Genomic DNA, 21,924 nt, shown 5'->3' on the forward strand with positions numbered 1-21,924 from the left:
AATGTCTCAATCTCAAACGGAAAAATGATTAAAGAAATTAAGGCACATTCACAGAAACAGTAAATAATGAAACTAAAAAGCTTCTAACATGCTCATTATAAATTCTGACCACATTTCGGCTTTATAAAAGATTTAGAGTTGTACTGTTTAAAATATGAGCCATGTCAATGACACAGTGTGTCCACTATCAGGGCCTTGGCAAACATCTATGTTTCATTTTCACACTTTAGTCAAGCTTAATGACACAGACTACAAGTCAGTCAACTGGTAACTTTCCTCAAGTAGCATTGGGCATTTTGAGATGTGATTAATAACAGCTTAACAGAAATTAATCTCTTATTTTCTGTAGGAATTGCAACTGCATTCAATGCATCAATGTGATGGAAACATTCAACTAAAGGTTAAAAAAAAAACACAAACTGGAGAGTTTCTTTGACTTTTTCTTTGTGTGAATTTAGTTTTTAAAAAAAAAATAAAAAAATAAATAAAATAGCATTAACCGCTATTTTAGTGTGTCTGACACAAAGAAAAGAGCTTCTACTGTTCCTACATTTTTTTTTTAAGATTTTAGATTTTTTTGAATTTTTATTTTATTTATGATAGTCACGGAGAGAGAGAGAGAGAGGCAGAGACATAGGCAGAGGGAGAAGCAGGCTCCATGCACCTGGAGCCCGACGTGGGATTCGACCCCGGGTCTCCAGGATCGCGCCCTGGGCCAAAGGCAGGCGCTAAACCGCTGCGCCACCCAGAGATCCCTGTTCCTACATTTTTAATGCTCCCCCTTTCATATGCACCAAAACCAAATACATACAGTCTTGTACCAAACATCTTTCCTCCTGAAAAATCCATAGGAAAGTCTAAGATTAACTGTATTTTTAAAATAAAGGGATATGTAAAATGTTATAGTAGTAACTAGTAACAAATATCTAGCTTTTTAAATGATAGGTAACCATATCTAGATAGATAGATAGATAGATATAGTAAATTGGCTTTTCCAGCTAAATTGATTACCAATTCATGGTAGAAAATTTTAAAAAAGAGAGAAACCAAAGTAATCTGGAACAGCACATATCCAAATGATTCACAAATCTTTTATAGTTGTTTCTAAAAACAAAACAAAGCACAGAGCACACACCCCCCTTCACTCCCAATCAAACAACAAACAGAAGTAAAAATAAATGCAGCCCTAATAGATCAAAAACAAAAGTATAATCAACAGATTTGTTATTAAGAGAAGTGACTGGCTTAAGTTTGAAAATACGATTATAAAGTGTTCTACCTTATATCTCACTATACATACACTAGTTTCTTTTAGAATGAGTATTTATCAGTGCTTTTTTTTTTTTGTTTTAAATACAGAGACATATAGAAGAAAATGGAATAAAATAGGTCAATGATCCCAGTGCTTAGGATAACTGACATACAAAAATAAGAAAATCTGATAGTTCAAAAGCTCATTTAGGCAGACTGTGAAAAGTGAAATGCACTAAAAGCCCTATCTGCCCAGGGAGGCCTGCGTGCCTCAGTTGGTTAAGCGTCTGCCTTTCAGCTCAGGTCATGATCCCAGGGTCCTGGCTTGGGCGCATCAGGGAGCCTGCTTCTTCCTCTCCCCGCTGCAGGTGTGCATGCGTGCATGCACGCGCTCTGCGCTCTCTCTCTCTCTCTCTCTGTCTCTCTCTCTCAAATAAATAAAATCTTAACAAACAAAAAACCCCAACCCTACTAGTCTCAAGTGTGTCAACAAGTCTCAGCAAATAGTCTTTCTCATATACTGAGAAAACTGAAGATAACCAGTTACCTGACATGTGTCCTTTCAATTACTACACTTACTCCCTGTGGTAGTGAGTCTCCCAAAATGGCACCCAGTGGTTCCAACCAGAACCATCCAGCTGACCTACAGCAAATTCCTAATCCACAAAAATGTTTGTTATTGCTTTTTTTTTGTTATTGCTTTAAGCACTACAGTTTGCTCTGATTTGTTATGCAGCAATAGGTTAAGTTAATATAATCCATTTAATTTTCCTATTAGCTCGCAAATATTAAGTTTCCGCAGACATCATTTAAGTTTTTCTTCAATGTAAAAGCACTTTTCCTTCAGTTCTTTCATCCTTCTCCTTCAGCCAAACTTTTCCAGAAAGTCTAACACCTCAATCATGCTACTAAAACTGCTTTCTCAAAGGTCAATCAATACTCTCATAATTGCTACATCAATGGTCGGTTTCTTTCTCATCCCTTTGGTGTCTGTGCAGCTTTGGACAATTAAAAATCTTTATATCTTTGGTTTCCACAACACTGAATTCGTAATTCTGTCCTAGGCTCTGTGCACTAATTTTCTGACTTTCTTCATGCACTGTATTTTTTAAATTTTTTTTTAATTTATTATTTATGATAGTCACAGAGAGAGAGAGAGAGAGGCAGAGACACAGGCAGAGGGAGAAGCAGGCTCCATGCACCGGGAGCCCGATGTGGGATTCGATCCTGGGTCTCCAGGATCGCGCCCTGGGCCAAAGGCAGGCGATAAACCGCTGCACCACCCAGGGATCCCATGCACTGTATTTTTATTCATTTTTCTGACTTTCTTCATGTGGTAAATTTTTATTCATGCCCTTTAAACACAGGCATTTCTCCAAAATTCTGATTTCAGTCCCTATACCTTTGCTCAAAATAGATATAACAGTACCACCAGCAATAACCAGCACAACTAAAATTTACTGAACGTTAATGTGCTAGGCCCTATGATAACCTCTTTACATATCTTATATATCATTCCATATATGTTTAGCCTTTCCATTATAACCCTTGGTGCCTAAATATATTCTATAGTTTGGGTAATCTATCACATTAGTCAAGCATTCTTTCCTTTTCCAGGATTAAACTGCATTCCAAAAGGCTTATTCTCTAGTTTACCATCATCTCCCCAATGTTTAGAACAGTGCTTGATATTCTAGTAGTTGTTTATGGAGCACATGGTAGGATATTTGTTGCATTAATGACTGGAAAACTCACACATATCCCACCTCTTTTTGAGGCAGGATGGGCTGCAACAGAAAATAAGACTACTGGCTTACAGCTATAATCATGATAATAAGTAATTCATCACCTTGCTTGTTACATTCCTAAAACATGTATCTCATTCAATGTGTATTATAAACTACCAACATTTCAAAAGTTTCCAAGACTTCCACATAGAACACTATAAAATACTACTGAGTAAGTTTTAAAATTTCTTTAAAAATGGAGAAATAAACCAAGGCATATAATGAACACTCAATATTGTAAAGATGTCATTTATCTCCAAATCAATCTACAGATTTACTTCAACTCCAATCAAACTTCCAGCAAGACCTCTTGTGGAAACTAAAACTAAAACAATAGCTTATATGGTAAGGCAAAGAACCAAGACAGAATAATAATCTTTAAAATGATGATCCAATACCGCTGCCCTGGAGGATATAGGACAATGAGAAATTTCTCACATGCTTTTAGAAGCCTAAATTGATACAATCACTCAGAAACCATGTCTGGCAGTTATCTTCTTTTTTTTTTTTCCTGGTAATATCTTCTGAAGTTGAACATACACCTATTTTGTGATTCAGCAATTCTCTTCTTGAAAATAAATTCAAAGTTAGGTATAAGTATGAGGACTAAAAAACATGCAAGACTGTTAACAGCACATCATCTATAACAGTCTTAAACTGGAAGTAATCTGAGCGTCCCTCTACAGGAGAATGGATAAAATAAACAGTGACATATTTATACAATGGAACATTAAACATTACACAGCAATGAAAATGAAGAAACTCCTGCTACATGCAACACAGATCCATTTCAAAAGATGCTAATGAGTAAAACAAGCCAGATATAAGACAGCACTGTAACACATTTCCATAATACTTTGTTTTTTTTCAAAAACAGATACAACTAGGGCAGCCCGGGTGGCTCAGCGGTTTACTGCCGCCTTCAGCCCAGGGCATGATCCTGGAGACCCGGGATCAAGTCTCGTGTCGGGCTCCCGGCATGAAGCCTGCTTCTCCCTCTCCCTGTGTCTCTGCCTCTCTCTCTCTGTGTCTCTCATGGATAAATAAATAAAACCTTAAAAACAAAAAAAAAAAACCCAAAAAACAGATACAACTATACCTTTGGTATTAGAAGTTAAAATAGTGGTACTTTTAAGGCAAAGGAGTGGCAAGTATGGATTGGGTGTAGGCATCCAGTGGTCTTTTGGGATAAAAGCAATATTGCATTTCTTGAGTAGTGGTGCACAAGTATGTTCACTTTGTGATGCTTTATCAAGTTATACACTTAAGATATGTGCACTTTAATGTTTATTATATTTCAAAGCAATTGAAGCAATTGAAGGAAGCAATATTCAGGGAAGATGATGTAAACCTGTGGTCCTTGATCAGTTTTTATTTTTTTTTTATTTTTATTTTTTTATTATTTTTTTTCTTGATCAGTTTTTAAAACAGCAATCACAATACTGAAGATGTAGGATTCTTGAGAGAAACCACACCTACTTTTTAATTCTCACAATCCTCCTCTATATATATACTGACTATATTAAATTTAAAAATCATAGAGTTGAATCATATAACACTGCCATTTTGTAGGTCAAAAGCAGGCACAGATTGGCAACTGGTGTTAATTTAGCTAATATTGTTGTAAGATGCTTTCACTGTTTTTCTATAAAACACAATCAAAATAATCTCACCAATAGGTACATATAATAATAGTATTGAGAAAAGAAGTCTTGGAGGACATTTTCTGTACTGGAAAGAGAAGAGGGACTATAAACATTGGTAAGATTCCAAGTTATAATGATCAATATTTTAAATGGTAATAGTTGCTGTAGACAGCTGGTGGAGGATCTAGAAAATAGCAGTTCTAACTGCAGGCAAATCGGCTATGTCCCACTTTCATGCCCTCCCTGTTCTAGAAGGGGGCCTGGGACCATAGCCACCTAGTCAGTGAAACCTTTATGTAGTCTAGGCTCTGTCCTTCTACTTTGTGTCCTCTAAGAATCCTCTCTATTTAAAGGTGTTTAGGGGTGCCTGGGTGGCTCAGGTGGTTAAGCAGCTGCCTTTGGCTCAGGTCACAGTCTCAGGGTTCTGGGGATTGAGCCCCGCATTGGGCTCCCTGCTCAGCAGACAGCCTGCTTCTCCGACTCTGCTGCTCCCCCTGCTTGTACTCTCTCTGTCAAATAAATAAAATCTTAAAAAAAAAAAAAAAAATGAGTCCAATGTTACTACCTTAGCTTTTTTCAAAGGCAGCTGTAATGAAAAGCTATAGGATGCCTGCTTGTTCAACTACAAAAATTTTGTGCAATGATTGTCTATTATACCACTAAATGTTCCTAAATAAAAACTCACAAGAGAAATCCTTTTCAAGGGAAAATATCTTCTGGATGAACTGATATGCATCTTCTTTCTGACAGTAAGGTAACATATTTCCCTTTTATACCAAGAAACAAAGTCCAACTGGAGCAATTCTACTGATTGATGAGCAAATTTGCATTTTATTATTTTCTTTGTTTTATCTATCTCATTGTCCCACCTTTTGTTGCATGTTTCCTAGAAAATAAACAATATAAATAAATCTAGTTCATGCCAAACTCAGTATTATACAACTTTTTCTAATATTCTTATTGATAAGTGGGAGCTAATTGTTGAATTAATATTTTACCTTTGAAGTGACAAATTTAATAAAAACAACAAAAAAAAACAAAAAAACCTCCCCAAACTCAGCACCTCCCTGAGCTACAGTGAACTCAGCTCTTTTTTTTTTTTTTTTTTTAAAGATTTATTTATTTATTCATTAGGAGAGAGCAAAGAGAGAGGCAGAGACACAGGCAGAGGGAGAAGCAGGCTCCATGCAGGAAGCCCGATGTGGGACTCCATCCTGGGTCTCCGGGATCACACCCCGGGCTGCAGGCGGCGCTAAACCGCTGAGCCACCGGGGCTGCCCGTGAACTCAGCTCTTGAGCACCAACAGGTTAAAACGGATTTCTTTAGATTTGCTAAATAATGAGATTTCTTTAAAAGTGCTAAGTAAGTTTTTAAAAGAGGTCTCAGGAACTAGTATTGAGTCCTTTATATGGTTTATTATGACATTTTTCAGAAAGATATGAATATATGATTTCAAAAACAAAAATGCTTTTAAAAAGTTTTAAAATATAACTTGCAGAGGGGTGTGTGTGTAGATATGGTTATCCAAACTACCTATCTGTACCCTCCTTTCCCTGGTGAAAATCTCAGCTATTAACATGTCAGAGTGCATATACCCCCGCCATCTCTGCATGCTAGAGAGCACTAAACACTCAATAAATCATTATTCAATGTCTGGATTCTGTTATCACTTCTGTATTATTTATAACATATTTCTGTATTTCACATTAAAAAAATGTTTGGCTAACCTAAACAAACTTAAACTGACAGGGGTTCTAAGTACTATAAAAGAAGGAATAGTTTTCAGCAAGCAAATAAATTCTGGAGGGAGAAAAAAGGAAAGAAATATGTTTGCTTTCAAATGAAAGCCAGCATTTACCCATATGGATTGATGTGATGAACAATTCCTGCTTGCCAGCTTCAGAGGAGTTCTTAATACTACCTGGCAGCAACTTTTAAATTTATTTCCATTCTCCCTTCAGCAGCTATCCTCAAATTTTTCTCCTTAAATCTAATCCCTCTGATGTCCCCCAAATAAACTTCACTTCTGTTGCCTTACACCTCATATCTTAACTGTAGTTATGCCCATTCCTACTGCTTCCTTCAAGTCTTCAAAAGATGAGCTCACCACCCTCTGTTCTGTATCCCTGATCAGTTTTCTTCCCAGCTCCCCTAGGACCTTGTTCCAACACCTCGTTCTTCTCTTTCCTGCATCTTCAATCTCCTCTCTGCTGGCTGCTTACTTGCCAGCTGAAAAACATACTCTGATCATTCCCGTTCTTTGATGCATCCGGTCAGTGAACTCCCCATTTCTTTCCTGGACAAAAGACTAATTCACACTGGCTGTCAGCCCTCCCTCCTGCCCTGTCATTTTGCCTATATCCTGCCTCCTCCCTCGGTGAAGGTGGCTGATGTCTTCCTACTGGACCAAGGATGCTCCCTTCTCCTTAGTTCATGGGACTAACGTGTAGCACTTGACACGGTTAACACTCCTCCTGTTTTTCCTCATTTCACTCTTCTGGTTCTCTCATGCTAACCATTTCTTCTAGGTCTCCTCTCCCCATCATCCAACCATTTGGTTTCCTTTAAGGTTCTATCATCAGTCCTCTTTCATTTATACCCTTCATCCTATAGCAATTTAATCCACTCTTCATTTAATGAGTGGGTGGCTCAGCGGTTTAGTGCCACCTTCAGCTCAGGTCGTGATCCTGGGGTCCTGGGATCGAGTCCCGCATCAGGCTCCCTGCATGGAGCCTCCCTCTGACTGTGTCTCTGCCTCTCTCTGTCTCATGAATAAATAAATAAAACTTAAAAAAAATGACTTCTGTTACTTCTCAACAACAATATTGGTGTTTTAATTAAATTTGTACATTCTAACCTACATCTATTGTCCTGTTTTCTTGCTCCGCAGGACCCTGTATCTAATTTCTGCTCTCTGAACAAAAGGGATATCCTACCCACATTTCAAACCAAAATGTCCAAACCTTTTTATTCCCAGTTAAACTGATTTTTCTCCTAAATTTCTTATCTCAAGGTATAATCGAAATGCTGGTGTGGTCCTTCCCCTCTCATTTGCTAACCCCTATCCCAGCTTATCAAACTGAAGATTCTGCCTCTTAAATTCCATAGCATCTCTCGTCTCCCTGTGCTACCATAGTTTAAAATCTTTGTCCCATTTTCAATCATACCACTTCAAACATTAAGGATTCCATGTGCGATCTTCTCCACCTTTAATTTAACCTTCCCATTGCTGTAGGTTTATCTTTCTAATACACAGATTTGCCTTATTCTGCTCCTCTTCTTAAACCCTTAAAATGGCCCACCAATGCCTACGGGATTGTCTATGCTCTTTGGCAAGCTCGGATACTACTCTGATCTACCTTCCTCTTTGCTTAAGCTTCCTGCCCCCAGGTATCTCACAACCAATACTCTAATAGCACTGAAGTAGGTATTTGTTCCTTGAAGAGATCTGTAAGATTTTGGTCTTGTTCTCTTTCAAGTGCTTCCCCTACTCCCCCACCTCCACTTTTCTGCTTAGTAAATTCTTAATCATCCTTCTTCAAAACCCAATACAGATGTAATCTGTTCTGGGAAACTACCCACACTTTCATACCATTGGGCAGGAGTAATCACTTCCTTCTCTGTGCCACCTCAAACTGTGCACATATCTCCTACCATCCTCAGCACTTGCCTCAGAGGGATCAGTCATCTGTCTTTGGAGATTTAGGTCACCTATGTCTAGAATGTGTAGATGTTCTTCTGTGTTTATTTATTTGACAGGAATTATCTCTTTTTAGGCCTTATTTCCCCTCTGCTAGATGGGTTAGGAGCTGTCTGAGGCTTACAAGAATCTAGCAGAGGAACTGGAATATCAAAAACACAGAGTTCTTCAGTTTAGAGATAAAAAAATTCGGAATTATGTAAATCTGGGTTTAAGTCCTGGCTCTGCTACTGACAAGTTCTATGAATGTGAAACAGCCATTCTCAACATGTCTTCCTATTTCTGAAACGGAGATAATAATACATTTCCCAAAGACAGTTGTGAGCATTATATCAGAAAATGAGCACTCAATAACTACGTAACATAGGACATGTAATGTTTGGCGAACTTATGAATGCATTGGTGAGGTAACGTTTCCAGCGTCAGAAATATTTAAGATTAAAACTAGGCACGTGAGCACAGATTTTTTAAAACCTACTTCTCAATACATTTATTTAAACATAATATTTTAACAGATATTTCACATTTTTATTAAAACCAAACTTGAATTTTTTCTTTTGACTTTGGTTGATGGCTGCTCCGTGCTTACATCTTTATAAACCTTGTAATACAAAGAAGCATGAAATCACTAATTTAATCTCTTTCCTCAAACTCAAGATGACTGGGTTTCAATTACTTCTTCTACCTCACTATTGAGTAACTCGGGTACTTTAAACTAAAATTAAAAGGTGACTGAAAGACACACTAAGTTAATGGACATTAGAAAAAAAGAGAAGAATATGTCACTTAAAGTCAAGACACCTATTACTGAGCATCAGGTTAAAGCTGAGAACATAACAATGAAGAGCCACAAAACATCAGTATTGAAAGAGTAGGGTCATGAATAATTTTTTTGTCCCTTTTACCTACTCATGTTCTGTAAATCTACTCATGTTCTGTAATATTTTCTACAATAAGCATGTTTCACTTTTTACAGTAAAAATATTTCAGAAAATCTTTTTGAAAATGCTCAAAATAAACTGTCAGGTGAAAATGCAGAATTATAACACTGTATATTCCATATGCTCTCAATTACAGAAGAAAACATATATGCATAGAATATACATACCGGGGGAGAAAAATGAGAAGGAAATAGGCAAAAAACATTTGGTTTTCTGGTGAAATTACCAGTAGTTTTTATGGCCTTACTTATAAGTTTTCAGTATTTTCCTATTTCTTTATAATAACTTAGTATTTTTCTTAAAAATAACTGCTTTTTTGATTCACATACCATAAAACTCAACTATTTAAAGTGTATAATTCAATTGTTTGTGGTATATTCAGGAGATTGTAAAACCATCCCCACAATCAATTTTTTTTAATGAATTTATTTATTTATTTGAGAGAGGGAGAAAGAGAGTGCACGCACAGAGGGAGAGGGAGAAGCAGACTCTTTGATCAGCAGGAAGCCCAATGAGGGCTGGATCCCAGGACCCTGAGATCATGACCTGAGCTGAAGGCAGATGCTGAACCGATTGAGCCACCTAGGCAGCCCCCCATTATCGATTTAAAAACGTTTTCATCACCCAAAAAGAAAACCTATACCCATCAGCAGGCACTCCTCATTACCTCCCTTCCCTAGTCCCTAGCCACCTCCATTGTTATTTTCTGTCACTATGGATTTGCCTATTCTGGATATTTCATATAAGTGAAACCATATAATATGTGGTCCTTTGTGAATGGTTTCTTTGACTTAGCACAATGTTTTTAAGGTTCATTCACATTGTAGTACACATCAGCACTTTAGTTCTTTTTGTCACCAACAGTATTCCATTGTATGGATAGAATGCATTTTACTTCTCCATTTGTGAGTTGGTTGTCATTTGAGTTGTGTCTGCTTTTTTGGCTATACTGCAAAATATGCTGCTATGAATGTTCACATACATGTCTTACACGTACTTATGTCTGCAAATCTGTTGAGTAGATACACGGGAGTGGAAATGCCTGGTCATTTGATAACTCTATGTTTAACTTTAAGGAACCTGACTGTTTTCCAAAGCAGCTGCATCATTTTACATTCCTAGCAGCAATGTAGGAGAGCTGCAATTTTTCCATATCATTGCCAACATGTGCTATTGCCCGTCTTTTTGATTACAGCTATCCTAGTGTGTTTGAAGTGATAGATCATTATGGATTTGATTTGTATTTCTCTGATGGCTAATGATGTTTAGCATCTTTCAAGTACTTCTTCTTTGGCAAAGTGTTTATTCAAATCTTTTGTCCACTTTTAAATTGGGTTATTTGTCTTTTTATTATTGATTTGTAGGAGTTTTCAAAATATATTCTAGTCACAAGTCTCTTATCAGATGTATGATTTGCAAAATGTTTTGTATTGCATTTATCAAGACAAAAAAAAAGAACTCCAACTCTTCCAAGAATTCAATTAGCAAACACTGTGGTCAGGGGGTACAACATGGCAATGACAATTATAAAACAACTTAAAATGTGAGCAGCACTTAATACTTTTCTACTTAATACTCACACAGATTCATAATACTAGGCCTGGTTCTCAGATCAAGAATTTTTTTTCTCTTTCTTTTTTTTAAATTTTTATTTATTTATTATAGTCACAGAGAGAGAGAGAGAGAGAGAGAGAGGCAGAGACATAGGCAGAGGGAGAAGCAGGCTCCATGCACCGGGAGCCCGACGTGGGATTCGATCCCGGGTCTCCAGGATCGCGCCCTGGGCCAAAGGCAGGCGCCAAACCGCTGCGCTACCCAGGGATCCCTCAGATCAAGAACTGAAAGTCTGTAGAGGTAAGCTGATTTATTCGAAGTCTCTCCCGACTTCATTATTTTTCTATTACTATTTTTCTGTGCTTCATCTTTCTTGTTTTATTTAAATTAATTGTTCACCCTCTGTGTGGTTTTCAAATTTGTAAGCAAACTGTCTTAAATGAGTTTTAGAACAAAGCAGGTCTGTTCCCAATACTCTGGGTATCTGGTACAGATCTTTCTCTGCTGAGATTATTCACACACTCTGAGTATGATAGGTCTGACAGAAGGAATTGTGTAGTCTGACAGAGATTCGTGAGGACTGACACAACAAATGTAGAAGGTTGGGTGATCCTAATGAACCCAGCTCTGTGGGGTTCTATTAGTTTCCTATGACTACTGTAATAATCACCACAGCCTTGGTTCTTAAAACAATAAAAATTTATTCTTTAACAGTTCCATGGGACCTCTGGGTGGCTCAGTGGTTAAGCATCTGTCTTTGGCTCAAGTTGTGATCCTGGGGTCCTAGGATCGAGTCCTGCATTGGGCTCCCCATAGGGAGCCTGCTTCTTCCTCTGCCTATGTCTCTGCCTCTCATGAGTAAATAAATAAAATCTTTAAAACAAAAACAAAACCCCGTCAAAATGGTTCCAGAAGCCAGAGATTCAGGCTGTAATCAGTTTCAATGGATCAAAATCAAGGTGTTGGTAGGGCTACAATTCCTCAAGAGGCTCTAGAGGAGAATCAGTTCCTTGCCTCTTCTAGCATCTGATGGCTGCTGGCATTTCTTGGCTTATGGTCCCATCATTCCATTTCTGCCTCTAGAGTCATAGCGCCTTTTTTTCTTGTGGCTGAAATCTCCCCTTGCCACTGTTACCTACCATTAAGGACACTTGTAATTGTACTTAGTCTTCTCCCCACGAACTAGGACAATCTCCCTATCTCAAGGCCCTTAACTTAATGATATCTGTGAAGTCTTTGCCACATAAGGTAACCTTCCAGGTTCCAGGGAATACATAGGACATTATCAGTACACACTGGGGGTGTATGTGTGTTTGGGGGAGGGGGAGGGGGAGACCTTACAAGATCTAAGAACAAAGAGCCAAGAGGCACTCTCACGATCTTATCTTTATATTCATAGTCTACTTGATTTAGGTACAAAAACTGCTCCCAACAGCTGTATCCTCTCCTAGCCCTGACACTCTCCCCAAATACTGCTAAAAGTTACCATCTTGTAACTTGATCAAGATCATGTAGCTTCAATTACTCTTAACACTTTCATACAGAAGAAAACACAACCTAGGTTCAAATTTGTTATAACAAAATAGTTGTAGGAGGAAAAGAGAGAAACTGGACAATGCATTGCTCTCTCTTAAAATTATTTACAAATATTGCTATAAATCTAACATTAAAAAACTAAAAATAAATAATAAAAATTTAAAAAAATAAAAAATATAACATTAAGGAGGAATTAGATATTTAATATTATATCACTCCTCAGCTACCTGAAAGTAATCAAAATGTGCAATACAGTAATAAATGGTTGACATACAAGTTTTGAAATGCATTGGCAATCTCTTTTTCTTATGCTGGACAGTGAGTATATGGGCATTCTTAATATCCTTTTTACTTCTGTAATATTTTTACAATATTATTTTACAATTTTAAGTATTAAAAAAAGAAAAAAAGGATACAATGTGGTCTCCCTGAGTCCTAGAAAGCATCCCATGGGGTGGATCCCTGGGTGGCGCAGCGGTTTGGCGCCTGCCTTTGGCCCAGGGTGCGATCCTGGAGACCTGGGATCGAATCCCACATCGGGCTCCCGGTGCATGGAGCCTGCTTCTCCCTCTGCCTCTCTCTCTCTCTCTGTGACTATCATAAATAAATAAAAAATTAAAAAAAAAAAAAAAAAGAAAGCATCCCATGTGCTAAGCTTCATGTTTCTGTCTAGAATTACATCAGTAACTATATCAAATGCCATTGTCAAAATCTACAAACAGGTCAACTCTGGTTATGAAAAAAGTCTTGCTTCCTTATTAGCTCCTTAGGGAAGTAGAGAAGAGGTAGTGAAAATGAGAATGTCTCTAACCAGGAAACAGATATGCTGATAAGTTGCCCATCTCCACATGCTCTGCCCTATAATTTCTACTTGTTTATACAGAAAGATTTTTGTGCTATTTACTAAGAGTAAGTTACCGTCTCCCAGATGGATTTTGCCGGCTAGATGTTAACTGCTGCAATTCTCCTTTTCTTGCCACAAGCAACTTGTCCTCAAAGGAAAGATATGTTTCTGAAATACTTATAAAATTGCTTTTAGTAGACAAATCATACTTTCTCATTGACTTAAGCTGTAATTTCAGAGATTTATTCTTAAGGAAAAAATACAGCTCCAAAAAAAATTTATGCTTATATCCAAAACATTCTTTCTGACAGACAGGAAAAAAAAATTCCATCATAGTTCATCTCAATTGGAAAAAAAAAAGAACAAAACCAAAGATTTGTCTGCTAGACAGCAGACAAGCTATGTACCAGACATTAAGGAGACTAGAAGGCCCTGGTTCCTAATCCTAAACCTCTTCCATTGGAAACTGTCCATGCAAAATGATGGCTAAGGAAGAAGTTCCATCTGTATTAAATAAGTCATAGATCCTGTTCTCTAGACTTGTGGTTTGAGGTTTTCTATCTTTACAAAGTAGATTTTAGACTTATACTTCAAAATGTAATAAAAATCACAGAATATTTGTAGGATTTTATTAACATATGTATTTTTCATGAAAGACTCTCTATATTCAATGCATATTCAATGTCTAGTCCTTTACACTAAATATGGCTTACTAAACCATCAAAATACTGATTCTACATTAAAGCTTCATAAGAAACTTGGTCTATCTCTATTCTCAGAGACAAAACAAGACTGATACTGAATCTGCAGAGGATTCTGGGGGCAAGCAACCAGCCTATCTGAAGTTCTTAAGTAGCTTAGGGTAGGAGTCCTTGCTCCCATATTTGTTAATATGTGTACCCTCCCTTCTAAGAATAAATGAGGATCTGAGAACATGTGTACTCTTTAGGTTACAGCAAGAAAAACCACAAGTTAATCAGGTTTCATATTTAATAGAAGTGCCAGAAAAAGAGCCTCTAAGCTGATAACTAATCAAACTATCCATTTTTCAAAATAAAATCAAAATAAAAAATCTTTAAAGTAAGTGGGTGGGCCAGGGGCACAGCCAACATATTTTACTTTCATATGGGTCTAACATGTTTCAGGGAAAAAGCAGAAGACTCGAGACTCCAGTAGACTAAGGTAATGATGGCGATTCTTTAACCTTCTGGGTAGCATTCAGGATAATGGGGAAGAAATAACACACCCTGAGGGAAGAGAAAAAGTTACCTAATCCATTTCAGGGCCAGTGAGCTGAGGAGTTGCTGAGGAAAAATCATTCTGAAGTTATTATAGTAAACTGTAATTCAAACTGTTTTAAGGCTTAACCCCTGTAAGGGAATTTGCGACAATTTGGCAATAAGAGCCTGCCAACAGTTAGTCACTCAAAGGAAACAAAGGCATTCTAAGAACTGCAGCGCCCAAGGGGGCTTGTTTGCATTCTAATATTGAGCTTAACAGGGGTGGGAGTAAATGATGTAAAGTTACTGTCACTGTTATTTTAACTTTTATTCTGACCTGTGATCCGTTTTATTACTCAGGCACAGGACACCTGAGGAAATCTAGGTTACAGGAAACTGAAAATGTTTCTTTTTTAAAAAGATTTTATTTGAGAGAGAGAGAGTGCGCATGCGCATGTGTGCACAAGCAGGGGGAGGGGCAAAGGGAGAAGGAGAAGTGGACTCCCTGTTGAGCAGGGAGCCCCAACACAGGGCTTTATTCTAGGGCCCTGAGGTCAAGACCTGAGCCTCAGGCAGATGTTTAACTGACTGAGCCAACCAGATGCCCCCCAGAAACCGAAAATGTTTAGAATGAGTTGGGCAGGATTGAACCTGTGCATTTGTCTTACTGAAAGGACCTTCTGGGATAGGTGCTGACAAAGATCTGGATGTGTGAGTCCAGGAATAATGTGGAGAAATAGCAAAACAAACTAAAGAACAGAAACTCCAAACCCTGATTCCTAGACTAAATGTTTGAGCTATAAATGCAAGAGAGGACTTGATAAAAGGTTGCTGAGAAGAATCTAGAGGAGAAAAGAACCAGTAAGTCTGGAGTGACAACTAAGAGATTGTGGAAGCAAGTTCAAGACAATCTGAAATCAAGTGGGAATCTGGGCACCATCAACAAAACACTGAGGAAATTACAGACAGAGGTTAAACTCACATAAACTTGCTGAGTGTTTGTTTAGTGGCCATCTATTAATGGCCTAAAGAGCTAAGTTATGTCAAGTTAAGGTAAGTAATGGTCATCGTATATATAATATACTTTTGATATACCTATCTTAAATCACAGATAACCCTGAGATCTCATTAAAATAGTTTTATATCGGGGATCCCTGAGTGGCGCAGCGGTTTGGCGCCTGCCTTTGGCCCAGGGTGCGATCCTGGAGACCTGGGATCAAGTCCCACGTCGGGCTCCCGGTGCATGGAGCCTGCTTCTCCCTCTGCCTGCGTCTCTGCCCCTCTCTCTCTCCTCTTTGTGCATTCTCATGAATAAATAAATTAAAAAATCTTTGAAAAAAAATAGTTTTATATATATCAAGCCATCTAGCTGACCTTGAATTTGTCAAAAAGCCATTGTTAGAAGAAATGCATTAGAGAGAATCTAATGTACGACTGTGATGGCCCCAATGACACACTATTTGAGGTATCTTTCCAACACCAAACTATGCACTCAATCTCTAAATGCTGAACAATCTTGCTACAGAAGGGCTACAATTCACCAGATAGGCCAGATTTCACCAAATTTTCAATGGAAGTGCCAGAGTTCTGGGGTATAAGTAATTATAAAATTCTACCAAGGGGCACCTGGGTGGCTCAGTGGTTGAGCATCTGCCTTTGAGTCCCACATCAGGCTCCCCGTGGGGAGCCTGCTTCTCCCTCTGCCTATGTCTCTTCCTCTCTCTGTGTCTCTCACGAAAAGATAAATAAAATCTCTAATAAAAAAAAAAATTCTATCAGGATCAGCAAAGAATTATTTACAGTTTAAAAGAAGAAAAGTCCCTGTTGTAATTCATATTATCAGTTCATTTATGAAGATTATGGTATGGGGTCTAATAATTTTAATGTATTTCTTAAACAATAATGGTATGAAAGGGTTTTGTTTTTAAAAGAACAGCAATCTTCACAGAAACAGGACACAGAAACAGAAAATATAAGCTCTAAAATAGTGGAATTGATATGGGTTGAAAAACATGAAAAAATTTAATTCAATATACATTTAGGGAGTTCCAATTCTGTGCCAGGCACTGCTGGGTTTCCACTAATTTAAGAGTTTATATTTCACTAAATGTGATTTTATTTATAATAACATGTTTTGTATAGCAATAAGAACAAATTTGAGGTATTTCTTTAGACTAAATATTCATCACTTTGTCTACCAGGCCAAACACAGCTGAAACAAATGGGTATTTAGCAATTACTCTTATAAAAGTGGGTTAAGCAAATAAGACTTTTTCAACATTTTATCATGTATACATTGTTTTTATTGATTGATTGGTTTAGAGCACAGAGTAGGGGGCAGCGGACAGAGAGAATCCTAAGCAGAGCTCCCCACACAGAGCTAGATCTCATGACCCTGAGATAATGAGCTGAGCTGAAACCAAGAGTCGGATGCTTAACCCACAGAGCCATCCAGGTGCCCCTACATTCTGGTTTTAAAAACAAGTTACAGAGGTGCCTGGGTGGCTTGGTGGGTTAAATGTCCAACTCTTGATCTCAGGGTTATGAGCTGAAGCCCACATTGGCTCCACGCTAGGCATGGCGTCAACTAAAAAACGAAGAAAAAAGTTATATAAAGAGATTCCAAGTATATTATAATTTATAAATATTATATTTATAAGGTATATTTCTGTGAGGTTAGTATTTAAAATAGGATAAGTAATATTTTGAAAAAATTTTAATACAGAAAAAAACTTAATTGTTTCAAAGGGAAATTAAGGAGACAAACATTTATTGAACACTGTGAGTGACATCATGCTAGGTTCTTTATGTAAAATTAAATACTCATAATCTAAAAGAAAAACATTGATGTTTCTGTTTACTATCGAAAACACAGAATGGAAAAAAGAAGGTACTTGCCTACAGTCACAAGTGGCAAAACTAGATTAGAACCCAGGCCACGGGATTACAAATACTACTTATTTCCCATTACGAACTATATTTTAAAAATTTAATTGGTCTCTCTATAGGAGTAACTTTAAGAAAATGGATGAAAACTTATGAAAATTATCAAAATGTTTACTTGGTTATATTGCGCTCCCCCCCCCCCCCCCCCGCCAATCCCTCACATAGTGTTTACTGCTTATACTTTAATGTTTAGGGCTTTCAAAAATGTAATTTTAGCTTATGTCTCTAGTACTATCCCCAAGTCTAATCATACCTCTTATATTCCATTTACACTGTATTTCTAAGATTGTCCTTCTAAATGTAAAATGGAAAAGAACTGAGGTAATATTCTGGAAGACCTAAGGAAACCCATAATTCTTTCACTTATCCATGTATTTCAAAGATAATGGTTCATACTCAGAATTATTTAAATGTGTGCTAAATGTTCATATACTGTTTTTTCATATCATATATTGTTTTTTCTTTTCAAAATTTAACCATATTTCAGGGAAAATTAAGTTCTCTGAATAAAGTTCTGAACAAGAATTAAAGGCAAGAAGTTCTGCTATAAACAAGCACTCATGGTCCATCATTCCTCAAACTTACTTGACCACAGAACTCATTTTCAGTTAAAACCACTTGGGATCTTTAAGCACTACTGACTTCATAAATGTTAGGGAACTAAATTATTCTTAATTGGTAAATGTTAAGTTAAATGAGTAGACGAACTTAATGATTTAGAAATGAACAAAATATACAGGTATGTGCTTCATCTTCAAAACCTGGCAAAGAAATCCTTGTAGTCAATCATTCCTTTCATATTTCCCTCCTTTCACTTTCCCAGTATTTCTCCATATTTTTCTTTCTTTTTTTTAAAAAGATTTTTATTTATTTATCTGAGAGAGGTAGTGAGAGAATATGAGTAGGAAGGAGAGGGAGGAGCAGGCTTCATACTGAGAAGAGACTGATGTGGGGCTCGATCCCAGGACCCTGGGATCATGACCTGATCCAAAGGCAGACACTTAACCAACTGAATCACCCAGGCACACTTCTCCATATTTTTCTTTAACAGACTTCAATTGATTATTGATTTATTATTTTTTTCAATTTATTTTTTTATTGAAGATCTATGAAGGTCTATGATTAGAGGCAAATGGGACTAAATATGTAAGAGAAAATAGTATAAAGTATAATTCTACCATGAAAATTTCATGGTTATTCACAGACTAAATAGGTATTAGCAAATTAGTTTCAAAGACCACAGAGAACTTCTACATTTTTATTTTTATACACTCAAAATATTTTTTTAAAAGATATTTATTATTTTGAAGTAGTCTTTACACCTAACATGGGGCTCGAACTTAAAAACCTGAGATCAAGAGCTGCATGCTCCACTGACTGATCCAGCCAGGCATCCCTGAGATATTTTTAATTAAAAAAGAAAACACTTGATAGGATTCTGTAAAAGCAACACTTGTTTGTTTTTTACCACAGTAACTATCTGTGAATGACTTACAGCCCTTATGCATCTTTGCAATAGTCCAGGAAATAATCTTATTACATTAGAAATCTTAAATGAATCTCCTATTATTACCACGGTTAAGTACTATACTAAAAATAAGTGGAAATAGCTGTGTGCATGCTGCCCAAGGTCACACAAGTGAGTCAGTATGTACAAGTGGAACAGATTTCTTGAGTATTATCACTTAGTCCTCATCTCTAACTGCTAACCCTCCCTTTTCACGAATATACAACCTTAAGTATACACCCACCTCCTTCACATGTGCCAATCCTGGAAAATGGCATAGTGGGGGCAGTTCACAAAATAAAGCTATTTCAGGAAAGCATCACATAATTGCTTGGCATTTGAAGGCACTAAGCCTTTAGTATTCTCTTCCTATTCCTCCTACCCCACCACATTGTTTTTCTAGAACTCTTCAAAACACCTTCTATACCTCAAATTCCCTACTTCACTGACATTTATTAATAAATATGATCTTCCCCCAAGGAAATAAATTTGGTAATTTTATGCTTTTTCTTCAAATCTTTATTAACTACAATGATTTCTCTCATGTAGAGTATGCAATTTTAATTTCCAGAATACCCTGAAGGTTTGGCTGCCAAGTTTATCAACAATAAATATAAATCAAAATCATGTTCATTATGAAATAATAATTTACAGACTTCAAATATTATTTGATATTATAAGAACATAATATGGAAAAAATGCACAAAACTTCCCTCTTTAATTTCATGGTAGAACATGAACACTTGGATAACAAAAACAACCACAGTACATTTCCTAGCAATCACCATAATATGAGCTCAAGAGAAGTAAAAAGAGCCTAAAACGGCTAAACTATTATTATACTCCAAACACTCCCATAGCTACTTCAATAACTAAAAACAGAATGGATTCTAAATATGAATATTGAGTAACTGCAGCATATTTCACAAAGTGTTGTCAATTTCATTCTATTTTTGAGTACTGTAAATGACCAATTATAAAGTCAACTGATTTTTGAATCATCTATAACAATATGTACATATAGTATAACATATCCTCTCATTTTTTCAAGAATTCTTGCTTTTTTATGCTAAATGAGTCTTACCACTACTTTTTAAGATGAAGTGTAAAAATATGAAAGCAAAAATTATAATTTGATAAAAATACAAGAACAAAATGCTAAACTGTTCAAACAGACAAATCCTGAGCTCCCTTAGCACACAATTCTGCCAGCATTATTCAGCACCAGTAAGCGAATGAAATTTGTGGAGAACACGAAGGAGTATCATCATAGCAATTTATGAACTTGTCACCTCAGAAATGTACTGAAAATATTTCATAGGAGTGAGATTTGGATGGCAGAAACAAATTTCTCCTAATCTCAGCTAAGTTACTTGCTACATAAAGCTTCAGCTTACTACAAAATAAGCAGCAGATAGAAGAAACAGCCTTGCTAGGAATTATAAAATAGAATAAAACAGCTAGTTAACTCACCAAATAGTCTTTTGCTAAAAACCTGCATTCTTCTTTTTGTCTCAGGTTCCTGGTTTCCAAAGACAAAATTACATGCCCTCTGACAGAATCATGACAAAGGGCACACGGTGATGAGCTCTTTCCTGCTCTTCCCACTAGAAGAAAACTGAACCTCACTGCAGTCTCCAAGAGTAAGTACTTCATATGAGCATGCTCGGTATCTAATTTAAATGACTTGGTATTTCATCTCAGCATGTGATGGCCTACTTCCAAACAAACTCAGAGAGCTGCAAATTCAATCGAAGATCATTAACCGCAATAAACTAAACAGAACCACCAAATGATAATTGATTTTGTTTCTGACTTCATGATTTTTGTGGTTCATTTAACTTGATGTGCCTGGAAATAATTATTTTTATACTTAAAAAAAATTCTTAGGTTTCAATATTTCACTAACTATGTCAACATAGGTATTTCCCCAAAATACTGGAAATATCAAGGCATGCAGGTATGACCCCCCCAAAGAAGTAAATGTGACCACTGATAAATTAGGCAAACATTTCATATTTTACTTTTTAACCTTTTATTCTGTATCTCTGCTATTCAACAAATAAAACAATCTACAAACTATTAGTATTTTAACTTTTCCTTTGGAAATATTAGTAAGCATCAATAAACTAAAATGTTCGGTATCTTTATTAAATATGTCTGTTTTCTTGAAAATATAGCAGTAAGGATTTTTCTCATCTATAGATTATATGTTATATAATAGATTATATGCTTATATAATAACAGACCTCAGCAAAATTTTGATAAAGATATAAAAAGGATTAATAATTGTTTCTGCATTTTCAAGAACTTTTACAAAATGCTACACACACACACAATCAATAAAATGGTTTACATATGAATGCTTATGCAATCAAATAGCTAATTTGCCTGGTATGCTGAGCAAGCTGCTGCAAAGGCATATATAGTTTTGCATGATGGAAATATGGTCAAGAAGCTCCCGATGCCCATTTAAATTTTTCAGGGAAAAAAAAAAAATCTAGCACAGCAGATACAGCCCCACTAAAAGCCAGCAGACAATTCTTATGAATCCACTTCCATTTTCACCTTGGGCAAAAATTGGAAGTGTTCATACAGTTGACACACCAAGCCTAGGATAGCAAACCACAGGCAGAGTGGGGCTACACCATCTTTAACTGGGTCCATATACTAATTTATGATTGTCCTTTCTTCACAACCATTCTTGGTTACTTCTACACTTCCCCATCATTAAATACCTAACTACCCCACACACAAATGTCTTATTTTATGAACAGTAGCCTTGCTTCCCCCTTCCCTCTTGACCCCAAATTAATCTGGAAGTCCTGGGAAAATAAGAAGGCATAAGAAACAGACAAATTCAATGACAGTAGCTAAGATAAGGCCCCTCATAGATGGTAAGACAAGATCATTAAGAGGTTTAGAGAAGTTGTAAAAAATAAAATGTTAAAAAAGAACATGAGAACTGTTTATGGAACCACACCTACCTAA

General features: G+C 36.6%; 1 protein-coding gene across 25 annotated transcripts in view; it reads right to left on the minus strand.

Moving 5' to 3' along the window:
• PLEKHA5 (pleckstrin homology domain containing A5) overlaps positions 1-21,924 on the minus strand; it is a 242,065-nt gene that overhangs the window by 137,300 nt on the left and 82,841 nt on the right. For 2 of the 25 annotated variants that reach the window (XM_072798815.1, XM_072798813.1), the window contains exon 1: positions 20,407-20,582. The exons of 20 other annotated variants lie outside the window; for them this stretch is intronic. The gene's annotated coding sequence lies outside the window, so the exon portion shown is untranslated. Of the gene's footprint in view, positions 1-20,406; positions 20,583-21,924 lie in introns of those variants that run through there. 3 more of the 25 variants (XM_072798807.1, XM_072798806.1, XM_072798811.1) reach the window with 2 other exon arrangements.

The sequence above is a fragment of the Canis lupus genome, chromosome 25 (genome assembly GCF_048164855.1).
Source record: "Canis lupus baileyi chromosome 25, mCanLup2.hap1, whole genome shotgun sequence".
In the NCBI taxonomy this organism is placed as follows: Eukaryota; Metazoa; Chordata; class Mammalia; order Carnivora; family Canidae; genus Canis; species Canis lupus.